The 13460-nt window shown below is 49.8% G+C and overlaps 1 protein-coding gene and 1 pseudogene across 3 annotated transcripts in view; one reads left to right on the top strand and one right to left on the bottom strand.

The window, feature by feature from the left end:
- The window catches only part of GATAD2A (GATA zinc finger domain containing 2A), an 86260-nt gene extending 84087 nt beyond the window's left edge, over positions 1–2173 (bottom strand). For all 3 annotated transcript variants that reach the window (XM_023534576.1, XM_011366706.2, XM_011366704.2), the window contains exon 1: positions 1773–2173. The gene's annotated coding sequence lies outside the window, so the exon portion shown is untranslated. The remainder of the gene's footprint in view (positions 1–1772) is intronic.
- Positions 2174–10297: 8124 nt separating this feature from the next.
- On the top strand, positions 10298–10416 carry LOC111744072 (annotated as a pseudogene).
- The last annotated feature ends 3044 nt before the right edge of the window (positions 10417–13460 follow it).

A 13460-nucleotide genomic window follows, 5' to 3' on the forward strand; every position in this document is an offset into this window, starting at 1 on the left:
GAGAAAATGCAGCAGAAAGACCTGAAGGAGTGTTTTTTTTTTCTTCCTCCACCCTTTTTTTTGGCGGGGGGGGGGGGGGGGGTTACTCTATGCAGAGGGAAGACCAAGGCATGGGACAGGAAGTAGATCAGTCCCACAGCTTGACAGTGTGATAATGGGCAGACAATGTTCCAGCTCTGTCCCTCCTCCCTCTATACTGGCCTGACAACACAGTGGTGGCCCCATGACTTAAAAAACAAAGTAAGCAAGGTGGTCATCTGGCAACAGCTCTTGCTCCCCCAAATCTAGCAGGTCTTAAAAGACAAGAGAAAACTGTTTTTTGGTGTGGGTTTGTAGGGTTTTTGCTTGTTTGCTTGTTTGCCTATCTCTCAATTTCCCTTCCAGCCACAAAATCCTCCAGGTCCCAGGAAGCTGAGATAAAAGTTAAGAGAAGACATTCAATCTGGCAAGAAAGACTGAAGGTGTGACCCATTTTTGGTCTCTCCTTCCAGAATGGAGGAGAAATAAGGAAAACTTGAAGTTTCCTTGTTTTAAGGAGAAATGAAGGAAAAGTTTCTCACTTAGAGAATCAGGAGGAAAACATCAAGAAAGGCGACATGTCCTCAGGCAAGAGGGAGGGAAACCCCTCTTAATGCAAGGGGACCCCTCAGAGAAGTGAAGAAATCCACTATGTTTCCCATCAGGAGAGGGGATATCTTGGAAAAGTAGAGGCACACTTCAGAGATGTTGAGAGCCCATAGGAGTGGAACATCTCATGTTAGGGGGAGAACCTCTGGAGAAGCCAGGGACCCCTCCAAACATTGCAGCATGCATAGATTAGTAGGAAACCCAAAGGAAATGGAAAATACTTTGGAAAAATGAAGAACTTTTCCCCAAAAAACTAAGGATCCAGTCAGACATATGGGCATTTCAGAGTAGTGGGGGGGCCTCAGCAAAGTGTAGGCACTTATCAAAAAGAAGGATGTCCCATCAAAAGCAGAGAGAGCTCGGAAAGTGGAAAACACCTCCTAGAAAGAAGCTTCTGACAGAAACAGGAACACCTTAGATTAACTGAGGGACATTTGGGAGGAGGTCATCCAAATAAGTGGGGGCAGAAAAGCAGGGAAAGCATCTCAGAAAGGGGGAAAAGGGACCTATGAAAAGCAGGAGACACCTTAGAACAGCAAGGGCAAAAGGAGAACACACCAGAAAAGTGGGACAGCACCTCAGAGAAGCTGGGATATCCTTAGAGAATGTGGGGGGTCCCTGAAAAGGCAGGGAGGTCGCCTCAGATAGGTGGGGGTACCCTAGAGAAGTGAAGGAGAGGGTCCCCTAGAAGCTGGAGTGTCTCCAGAGAGAAGTGCGGTCCCTCAGGGAAGTAGGGGATTTCTAGGGAGACAGGGGGTCCCACGCTTCCAGAGGGTTTGGGGGGTGGCCCTCACAGAGATGAGGTCCCTCGGAGAGGTGAGGTCCCTCGGAAAAGTGGAGGGTCCATCAGAGAAGGGGACTTCCCTCAGAAAAGGAGAGGGCCTGCCAGAGAGGCGAGGGCCCTCAGAAAAGTAGGGTCTCTCATAGAGGCGGGGTCCCTGACAGGAGGGGACCCCTTGGAGGGGATCCCTCGGAGAAGCGGAATCCCCCTCAGAAGTGGGGGGGTTCCCTCAGAGAAGCGTGTCTCCGCAGACAAGGGGGTCCACGCACTGGAGGCGGTCCCCTCGCAGAAGCGGAAGCCCCAGAGAAGCCCGGGGCACCGGAAGCCAGGGACCCGCCACCAGCGGCGCCGGCCCCTCACTCACCGAAGTTGCTCGGCGCCTCCGCAGGCAGCTGCTGGGCCTCAAGCTGTCTCGGGCGGCGAGGTCGGGTCCGGTCTGCTTGGGTCCCACGGCGGCAGCTCCCTCAGGTGGCGCCCGAGGTGGCGGCTGCGGCGGTGGCGACAGGACGACGGACGGACGACCGACCGACTGCGCGGGCGGCGCGAGGCGCGCTCGGATGGCAGGGGTGCGCGTGCGCGCGCCGGGGCGCTGACCCCGGGCGGGAGGAGCCGCCGCGCCGCGCTTGGAGCCACCGCTCGGTATAACCTCTCCGTCTCACACTGAAATTGCCCGCTTCGCAGCCCGGCTTCCCCGGTTGCTAGGCAGATTTCGCCTCGCACACTTCCGTGTTCAGGCGCGTCTTGCCGAGTGGCGGCGCCGCAGGCCAATGAGGTCCGTCCGGGGCTCCCGGGATCCGCGCCCCACAGGAGGCGTGGCCAGCCTTGCGACGGACAGCGCCCGGTAGCCAATGAGCGCGCTGGCCGGCTCGCCCTCAGGATCGCGCCGGCGGCCTGGGCGGGCCCGAGGAGGTGGGACTGAATGACTGACAGGCGTCCTGCCAATGGTAGAGTGGAGCGGGCCTCAGGGCCAGTCAGAGCTCTGTGGGGGCGGGGCTTCAGCATCGGGGCGGGAATGCCGCGAGGGGCGGGGCCTAGGGACGCGTCAATCCGTGGCCAGCTCGCTCGGACCCCAGAGGGCGGTTCGACTGGGCCTCCCGGCGGCCGACAACTAGCTGGGCAGGGGGTTCCCCGCAGTGCTCAGCAGGGGCGCCCCACCCACAATGCACCGGAGGCGGCCTGGGCCTGGCGGGCGTGGAGCGAGTACGCCGGGCGGTGGGCGGGGCTGTGTGAGGCGCGCTCTTAGGAGAGTGGAGCCGTGGCCCGGCCTTGTTCCCTAGGGGGTTCGTTTCTGCTGTGCTCTTTTCTAACTAGAGTTGTGGGTTCGACCTTCCTCTGAGGAGAATCTTGGGGATTCTTGCCCCTGACCCCCGTTCTGAGGAGAGTCTTCGGGGTTCTTTGCCTGGCCCCAGTTCTGAGGAGAATCTTCAGGAATCTTACCCTTGGCCGCTCTTCTGAAGAGAATCTTGGAGGTTCTTGCCTTGTCCACTTTTCTCAGGAGAATTGCCAGGATAAGGCTTATTTTGTATATTCTGAACCCCACCTCCCTTTTCTAAGAAAGCCTGGGGCTTGGGCTCCTGCCCCCTTTACTAAGGAGAATTGGGGGAATTCGGGGCCCCAGATTTACTGCCTTTCCCGAGGAGTATTTGGGGAGCATCGCCTGCCTCAATTGAACATTTTCGGGGGCCACGCCCTCTTCTGCCCTTGCCTGAGGAGCCCTAGGGGCTTTGTGCTCCTGGTCTTCATATCTGAAGATAACTTGGGAAATACCTACCTTGTGTATCCTCTCAACCAAAGGAGAAATTGGGGACTTCAAGTACCTCTCTTCTCTCCAGAGAGGAATTACTGGAGACTGATACCTCCTCATCCCTTTTACTAAAGAAATGCCAGAGAATTGTTGCTCCCTGCACTTTTTCTAAGGAGTATCTGAGTATTGCAAGAAGGGCCCCTTTTCCTAAGAATTGTGACCATTCGACTCTTTCCTAGAAAACTGGGGGGAGTTAATACTTTATTTTTGGAAAAGCTACCCGTTTAGCCCTCTTTCCCCTTTTTTTGAGGGGAGTTTTTCTATGCAGCTGTCTGCTCTTTTCCAAGGGTCAAATCTGTGGCCCCAACTGATTCTGTTTCCTGTCTAGTTCTTCAGCCCCAGTTTCCTTCTCTGCTGGGTGGGGCCCTTCCAAGAAGCATTCCTGTTTTCCACTTACCCCCAGACAAAACTAATCAGTCACTCAAACTCTTGCAACAGTGTTTGCTCCTCTACTGTAGCAGGTTCCGTAGCCTACCAGCTGTTGGAGGCCTTTGCCTCTGTCTTCCCTTAATTGTTCCGAACTTTTTGCCTGATTTTCCCCCCAAAGAACTCAGCTTTGCCTTTAGTAGGAAACCAGATATTAATTGAATCAAAAGGCTGAAGAAGGCAACAATGAAAAAGACCCACGACACTGTAAATTCAATATGACAAACTTTTATTCCCCTTCCCCCCACCCCACACACACACAGTGCACAGAACTGTGCAAGGTGCTGAGATACCTGAATTATAGGACAGAACTTGTGAGCCAAGATGAAAACAGCAAAGGAAAATAGGCCTGTTAGGCAAGGCAGAATGTTACACTAAAGAGATACCAAGAAAATGTTGTAGGAATGTAGAAGAGGAAGTGATTAAATGATAAATGGATGTGAAAGTGCTTTGTAAACACCAAGCAGTGTACCCCATGGAAAGGATTATTATTGTTACAAGTGGGCTGACATTCCTGTAAGGAAAGTAAAGAATAAATTCTAAGAGTCACAGGAATGGGAAGTTGGCAGGGAGCCCTGTGGGGCCTGACTCCGAGTGAGCTTAGCCTGGACCCAAGTGGCAAGGCTGACAAGAGTCCTTGGCTAGGAAGGAAGCCACTGGAAACATAAAGACAACATGTTCCCAGAGCACCTTGTTTGCACCTCTGTTGTAGCATTTACCACATTCTGCAAGTGTCTGAGGCAGTCTGGATGGTCAATAAACACTTGGACTTTGGTGACTGGCAGAGCTGGGGTTGAACCCACTCTCTAGGCCAGTTACTTTCCTCAATCATATCAGAAGTGAGAACACCCATCTCTAAAGGTTGCACTGAAAATTGTGAGCTCAAAGTGCCCTGCACCATGCATAGTGCACAGAAGGTCTCTGGAGGTTTTCCTTTCATTCCAGTCACCAACCAGGATGCTTTCTAAGGGCAGGAATCTAGTCTTACTCATTTAAATAATCCTTCAGTGCTTTTATAGTTGCTGAATTGAACTGGGATCAAAGACCAACTCATTGTCCAACCCCTTCATTTTATACATGAGAAACTGAGAAGCCCTGAGGACAACTGTGACTTGTTCATGTCCCACTGCTACTTTGTGGCTGGATCCTAAACTTGTATTGCCTTAATCTCAGTTTGGGCCTCTGTGCTCAAAGGAAAGGAGAGAAAGGGGACCTGTGCCCTTGAGCCCTTGTGCAAAGCAGAGCCTTTTTGAGAATCTAAAACTCCCTGAGCCTTATCGCTCTCTTAGGCGAGTTGTGGAACGTTTCTGGATACAAGCCTAATAGAGTCCCTAACTCAAGAGCAAAGAGCAAGTGAGGGCCCTGACCAGGGTCAAGGCTGCCTAAATTAATTTTGTCAAAGAGAGAGTGCAAAAGAATTGAGGTTTCTTCAGGGCTATCCTGTGTAATTTCCAGACTGATCCTTGGAAATGTCAGGACCTATAATTACATCTCACCTTTTTATTTTAAGAATGCACAGAATTTCTTTGATTCTCTGGAAAAACGCATTGCCTAGAGGTAGAGATATTGGATTAAGGGATGTCCTTGAAGTCTGGAATCCTAGCAAAAACAGGAATCCCATTGGGCTAGAAAACTGTATCTTCGAAGAATCTAAGGCAAAAGGGCATTTGTCAGAAGGAGTGAAATGCCCCACTAAAATGGATGACATGAGCACAGCTTCTGAAAAAAAACGTAATCCATACTAAGGATGGGCTTCCCTTTCCACAGTGGTAGCAGCGATTGCATCTCTTTGCATCAAGGTGTGTCCCTTCCTGGGTCTGAGAAATCATGTGGGCAAACTGGATAAGTGACATTCACATCCAAATAGGGAAATGGGAGCTGAGCCAGGTGACTGCACAGGCAGCAAGGAAAGCAGGGCCTCAATGGTAGAAAAATGAGGGCCTGATGGGTGCCAATTTGTTTGGTGTTGTGGTCTTGGACAAGGAACAGTGCCCATTGACAATGAAGAATGACAACTGGTTAATATCAATGAGAAGGGTACTAAGCACAAAGGTGAAAGCCCTCCAGTGTCACTCAATGATAGCAGCAGTTTAGTAGCACACAGCAAAGTACCCCCTCCATCTTTGCCTCCTAAGATTCTTGGACTGCATAATTCATATGTGTTTGCCAAGCACTTTGAGGTCCAATATCCGAATTGCTAATCTACTGAAACCTGCATCCTTTGGCATTGGAAATGGCCTTGTTTCTCCCAGGGAAAAGGTGGTAAAAAGTCAGTGTCTGTTTTCATGTTGAGGCCTACAGGCTCCCTGACTTTGGCTTCCACTCAGATAGGGCCAGGCTTGTCCTTCCTGCTGTTGCTGGGCCTCTGACATATCTGCTCATCAAGGCTCTGGTCCTCTTTATGAGAATTTTCTCCCAGATTATTGCCAAAGCACTGACAAGATAGTCAGGAGGAGAGACTTTCTCCTGGACATACAGAAATTATAGAAACCTGTCTAATCAGCATAAATTATCCCCACTTCCTCCCCTGTGTTTGGTAGGAGGGGAAGGGGGGCGGGGGGCAGCTGGTACTGGGTGGCTGGGTGAGCGCTGAGAGGGTGGCTTGGAATGAAAGAAGATACCTAGTGCCTCCATCTTATTTGTTCTTTTGAACAAGCAACCTTTCAAGATTTCACTCATTCATTGCTATAGTCAACCCTCCATATCTATGGGTTCTATATCCTCAGATTCAACCAACCACAGATCAAAAATATTTGAAAAAAAAAAAGTTATGTTGTTGTTGATGTGTATGTACTAAGTCTATACTTAACAGGTACAGATTTTTTTCTTGTCATTTCCTATACAATACAGTATAACAGCTATTTACATAGCATTTACATTGTATTAGGTATTATAAGTAATCTAAAGATGATTTACAGTATATGGGAGGATGTGCATAGATTCTACGTAAGTACTACTTCAATTTATGTAAGGGACTTGAACATCAGCAGATTTGGGTATCCGTGGGAGTCCTGGAACCAATCACCTGTAGATACTGAGGGACAACTCTAAGTTAATGTATTCCACAAATATTTAATGGGCCCCTAACAAGGGCTGGGTACCATAGGATAGAGCAGATAGGTAGAGGTGCCAGGGGAGAGGCATCTTTTGTTCACCCTGACCTTCAGGCCGCCTGTCCCCTTGGCCACAGGCAGCTGCTATCACCAGTCTATCTCTTGCATGTCCCTCCAGAGAGGTTCTATTCCACAAATAGACCCATGAGGCCCACTTTGATTTTGTGTACTCACACTCAAAGGCACAGTACACATGCCCCGATCTTTTAAATGGAAAGCAAATGTTCTGATGGGGGATCCTTCTCACCACAGATGCGGAGGTGCCACCTTCAATCATGACTCAGGACTGTCCTTTGGAATTTGGTTCCAGCCTCTAGAATGTTCCTGAGAACTGAGCACCATCAGCCCCATTTTACGGGTGCCTTGGAGCCTTTCAAGGAGGGGGAAGGTCCTAAGATCCTTGGGCCAAGGGTATTTCTACATTGCAAGTGATGGGAAAGGCTACAGCCTTTCCCAAGACTAACTTACCTTCTTACTAGTGCAAGAGTAACCAGGACCTCCTGGTCTGGAAACCTTTGCTTTGCTCCAGGTGATACTGAGAGCCAAGAGATTGCAGTTTGGGGGCAGTTTGGGCCTGTGGCAGGAGGTTAGGTGCAATGGCCCAGATTCCCCATTGGAGCTGTCACCCATGGCTACTCAGAGGCCTATGGTCATGTGCTGGATGCCACGTGAACAAGTCAAGTAGGGAGAAACAGGCTGATTAAGAAATGAACAAAGTGATTTCAACTACTAATGATGACAAAGAAGAGTAATCAGAGTGTGACATTGTGACTGGGGAGGCCTCTAGCCAGAACAAGAGTTGGAAGCTTGTGAGCAGATAGATTTGAAGAGAGACCTGAATCTTAACAAAGACTCAGCCTAGGGATGAACATTCTAGGCAGAGGGGACAGCAGGTGCCACAGTCCTGAGGTGGCAGTGAGCACAGGGCTGACTGATACTGGAACCTGGGGGAGGCAGGATTTTATTCTGAGGGAAAGAAGTAAGCATACTACAAAGCGCTATGAGCTCTGTTTCCCCAGTAAAATTTCTTATTTGGACTCAATAATCTTCCAGCCCTCTGATTTCATTCCCATGTTCTTTTATTCAAAGATGTTTTTGAGCCCCTAGGGTGGCCAGACACAGCAAATGAAAACACAGGGCATCTATCATCCATCTATCATCTATCTATCTATCATCTATCTATCTATCTATCTATCTATCTATCTATCTATCTATCTATCTATCTATCTATCGCACCTATTTAGATCTGAATGCTACTTTAGTATATCTCAGAGCATCTTCCATGTGCTGGGCCCCTGATAGGAGTTAGCCTGGGTTGGAATGATCCACTTCACAGGATCCCATGGCCTGGTGCCTTCAGAGGAACTGGTAAAACATGAAGCTTAGAGCCTGGTGTAGCTTGGAAGAAACACGCTAGCTTCAAAACATATTTTTGTCTCATACTGTGACCTTGAACTAGTGATTCCTTTGTGTGCCCCCAAATCTTGTTAGATGCTCCCCAGTGTATTGATTAAAATGCCTTTGTTATCCTCCACATTACAGATGTCTGTCATGTTGTACAGTCGTGGAGCCTGACTTAGGTTCTGGCCCTTTACATGGGAGTTAAAGAAGGGATAGGAGCTTGTTTAGCACTGGCCTGCCATCCTCACTCACCATGAGCCCCAGGTAAGTCATAAAAGTTGGAAGATTCTGGAGAGAGATGATGCGGCCATGGGCCACTGGTCCTGTCATGGGAGCCGAGTTGATATAGCTATGGGGTCTCTATTTGTGTAAAGCCCACCCTGGCCCTGGACTCCACAGACAAGGCACGTGGGAGTCCCCATAACCAGTCCCCATAACCAAGCATGGCTAGGGCCATTCCAGGGCACAGCCAGGGAGGGGCAAATGATTCCTGAAAAATAATCTCCTTAAGTCAGCTTTTTAGACCTGATGAGAACTAGATTCAGAGAAAGAGATCCTGAGAATGAGGCATTTGAGTGTGGCCCAGCTGGGACTTCCCTCTGTCTGCCTCAGAGAACAGAGGAACTTTCCAGAGGCAGGAAGAACTTCCCCTGGAGATGAAGTCCCCTCTCCTAGGGAAGGGGTGGCTCAGGAAACAGCATGGTGGCCGCTGGGCAGATTGGATATCTAGCTCTGAGGCATCTGCTGGGGTTGGTTCATGCTTTGGGCCAAGCTGAGCCACTGCCTTATCCAGTGTCAGAAGTGCCCTGGTCCCCGGAGAAACTGCTGTTGGATTCTATGTTATAGGAGGTGTCAGTGACCCCATCTTTGTCATTGTCACTGGATGACCCATCTCTTGCTGCCATTCAGGCCTGCTTGCACCACCCCACCCCTGAGTTCAGTTCTGGGATATGGGCCTGAGTGTTGTGGGTATAGAAAGACCTGAGGGGACCCAGGATTCGATCTCTTCCCAGACATGGGAGCCTCAGCCACTTTCCCCATCCCTCAATGAGAGTGACTGAGACCAGCTGTGCTCTAGGCAGCACTGGATATGTGGGGCAATTCCCATCCTCTGGGATGCTACAGGAAGGGCTGGAGAGGCTGGCCGCTCCCCTGCACAGTGCTGGCCGCCCTAACCCCATATGCTTGGCCATCCTGTAGTGGGTACAGCATTCCTCAGATCTCCGTCTTGGTAGCCATGTAGTGTAAGTTGGAAATATTGTCTAGCTCTGACCAGCTTAGCTGATGGAGGTCTCCTGTCCTGTCAGTGTCTCCCACATGCCCTTAAGTTGTCCCTCCTACAGTGCACTGCTCCCTTCTCAAAGGCAGGTCCATGCTCACTCCTATTTAAGACCCATTGTCGGGTTCCTGGTAGAATGTCCACTCCTTAAAGACAGTGACTTTGTTTGATGTGGTTTCTGCTGTGTCCCTAGCTCCCAGTAGGTGCCAAATAAACATTTGGTGAATAAACATGAAAATAGTATAGTCCGACACTTGGAGAACCCTGGGGATCGCCATCTCCCACCCCACACATTACAGGATGGAAAATGAGAGACCCAGAGGTGCAGGTCATCGCATATGCCTGCAAATGAGGACAGCCTGGCTACACTGAGGTGTGGTGACATCCCACCCCGCCCTGCCTGGTGGGGACACTACTGGGGCCACTTGCGCCCCCTGGTGGCCGAGCACGGAGCATGCCAAGCTGCCGACAGCAACTGGTGACACATGCAGATGAAGACAAAGTGGGAGATACACTTCCGGTTCACAATGATACTTCTGAGCAGTTGGTACTTAACCCTTTAGGGAGCGTTTGTGCTCAGAACTCTGTAGTGGCAGAACTTCCTCAGGGCCACAAGACATTTGCACTGGACAGAGCACACCTATCTACAGATGGTGTCTGAACTCCACGTTGCACAGACACTAAATGCATGGAATTGGGGTTAGAAATGACACACAGAACAAAGCAAACACACACTGACAAAGTGGTCCCTCTCCAGAGTGATGTGTTTCAGAGAGCTTTTCAGAACACACGACAGGGATGGGCAAACATGTGCTGATCAGTCTCCCACAAACTAAGAATGTCATGTTTTTAAAAATAACATTTGTGTCTTCAGCCATGCCACCCTGAACAAGCCTGATTCCATCTAATCTTGGAAGCTAAGCAGGGTCAGGCCTGGTTAGTACTTGGATGGGAGACCACCTAGGAAGAGCAGGTGCTGTAGCAGTAAAAAAAAAAAGATTTTAAGCTGACCAGTTCCTTGCAATCTGTGAGGTCAACCAACAAGAGTTGCCTCACCTAAAAAAAAAAAAAAAAAAAAAAAAATAAAAATCACATTTGTTATAGCAGCTGTAATATGTCAGGAGTATCGTATTTTTCATGAAGAATCGTTGTAACCGTCTCTTGAACTATTTTCTGGTCTTTGAAAAGGTATCAAAAATATCAAAGTACTAAGGAAATCAAATTCACATAGAAATTAATCTTCCTTTCCTTTCCCAATGAATTACACTGAAATCTCACCATGTGAGTATGAACTTGGGGCAAAATAAACTTTTAAACATGTCAGCAATCCTCCCCTTCCCTGCCATGCCTGGAGACCAGCAGCAGCTCCTCTGTGGGGACAAGGGAGGGACAGGGGTGGGTGAGAGTGGATAATGGGGCCTCCGTGGCCCTGAGGGTCCAGGTCGAGTGGGCGCCTCCACCCTCTGATTCCAGCAGCATTTCTTCTCCTGTCATCAGCAGCTCTGAGATGGCTGGGTTTACGTTGGGAGAAGAGGCTGCCATGGTCCAAATCGAGAAAGCAATGTCAGGTGCTGAACAGACTGGACTACAGTACAGAAATAGGACTGCCTGCCTCTACCTGAATAGCTTTCTTTGTGGAGAAATGTAAACCCAAAGCTCTTAGAGGCCAAGGGACAAAGCCAATACACATTGGGGACATTTTCAATTTGAAGCCCCCCAGAGCCTATTGGCCAGGGGGTATGAGATCTAGGCTCCCCTGTAGGATGGCAGGGTCCTGTTGGCATTTCTGGGGGGAACCTGGCCATAGTGACCATGAGTGCTGACACCTGCAGGCAGCTTGGACAAATGTCCATGTGGCATCTGCTGGAGCTGCCTGGAGTTGGGCTGCCCACTTCTTCTGGGCTGCCCCATGAACCCACCATGTGCCAGGCCTGGACCAGTATGTTCCAGGTGATGCCAAGCAGCCATACGGAAAGTGCCCCTGGCAGGGCAGCAGGTGGGAAGGAGCATGGAATATGCCAGGACCATTCAGGGAGGAGGCTGGCCGACATCCAGGTAAAAGACATGACTGGGATTTGGTGAGGGGTGGCAGAGATGGCCAGGAATAGGCAGAGAAATGGGTAAATTTCTGAGGATTGGGGTGTGTACATGTCAAGGACAACTAATGACCCCTGTCCCAGCCATCTGATGCTTGAGCCGGTTGCCCTGGCTACCTACAGCCTCTATGAGGCCCATCCCTGACTCCCCCCAGCCCTGTGGCCACCTCCTGTCCTATACTTCCTAAGTGTGTCCTGCAGACTCCGAGGGCTTCTTTGCATGGTGTCCCTTTATGCTGACCTTTGTCCTGCCAGAAGGAACCTGGTTGGCATTACGAGATGTTCCCAAAACTATGACCATGGCAGTTGTTCTTTGTTCACCAACATCTTGTGTTTTGTGGAAACTTCTCTGGCAACTACTGGTTAATTGGAAGAGTTCCATCTCCTCAGCCAGTCACTCCAGGGCACTGTTCTGCAGCCCGCACCTGAGCACAACTACTCTGCCTGCTTTGGTTATAACATGTAGGTCTCTTGGCAAGTAGGCCCCTCCTGTCTGGCTCCTTCATGCCGTCCTCTTATCTCTTGCCTCAGGACCTTCTGTGCATGTTGGCCTGGTGGCTCCTGCCTATATCCCTCACACACGTATCCCATGTGCATCACTTTCACATCATGAGCATCGAGGGCCCAGATTATGTCTTGGTTACACTCCTGTTGGTAGACCTCACTGGCAATAGGCTCTGTGATGTCGTCTGCAAGGCCTGCTTGGGGATGTGAGGTAGCCACTGGGTGTCCACCGGAACATCCCTTCAGGTGCTAGGTTCTGGAAGCTGCATGAATAGGGGCAAGATGGCTGTGGAGGTTACCTGTAGAGAAAGTTGCTCACTTCTGTGTGGGGGTCAGGTCCCAGGTCACCGGGAGGCTGAAAAGAGCCCAGCCCCAAGTGGCCAGGGCTGAAATGACTTCTTGTGTCAAGGGCCTCTTCCTGTAAAATAGAGGCCATTTCAAGAACTACTTGCTGGTTTCATGGTAGACCCACAGCTGTGCTCTGGTTGAATGAGCTCTGAATTTGCTTCTTGCCTAAGGGCCATGAGGCTTATGGTGGAAGAAATAACATCCAAGCCAATGAGCAAAGTCCACCCTAAGTGAAAAATCTGCCTGGGCCCAGGTTGGTGGGGATGGGCCAGAGGGAGCTAGATGTTGACAGTGGGGGTGGCACGGTCACTGTGCTCGGGGCGAATCACCTATACATATCCAGTGGCCAGCAGTTTGGCCCTGAGGCCATGGCCCAAAGGAGTTCTCAGATGTGCTCCCAGGAGACAGCAGTGGAGGCCACCTGAGCTTCATCTTGGGGTGCAGGGACAAGAGCTACTCAAGGGCTTTAATGCAGCACAGGCAGCAGCCCAGCAACAACCTTGTTTGTTAAAACTATGACACAATCCAAGAGAATTGAAAACACATGTTCAAAAATGTGTGTGGTAAATCCACAGCAGTACTGCTCACACTCACCAAGGGGAAGCAGCCAAAACGCCCATCAACAGATTAAGGATGAAAATGTGGTCCATCCACACAATGGAATATTACTCAGTCATAAAAAGGAATGAAGTACTGACACATGTTGCAACGTGGATGAATGTGGAAAATATGCTGAGATGAGCCAGACACAAAAGGCCATATATTGTATGATCCCATCTTTATGAAATGTCCAAAACAGGCAAATCCATAGAGACAGAAAGCTGAATAAGGAGTAGCTGCTAATGGGGTCAGGGGTTTCCTTTTGAGGTAATTGAGATGTTGAGACTAGGTGGAGGAGCTGGTTGTACAACACTGTGAATGTATTTAATACCACTGAATTGTACACATACATACAATGGTTAATTTTATGTGACTTTTACTTCAAAAAGAAAAAAAAATCTGGGGGTGACTCCATAGTGTAGTGGTTAGCATGTCTGCTTTACACGCAGAAGGTCCTGGGTTCACGCCCCAGGTGGAGATA

Source organism: Pteropus vampyrus, unplaced genomic scaffold (assembly GCF_000151845.1).
Source record: "Pteropus vampyrus isolate Shadow unplaced genomic scaffold, Pvam_2.0 Scaffold126, whole genome shotgun sequence".
Classification (NCBI taxonomy): domain Eukaryota; kingdom Metazoa; phylum Chordata; class Mammalia; order Chiroptera; family Pteropodidae; genus Pteropus; species Pteropus vampyrus.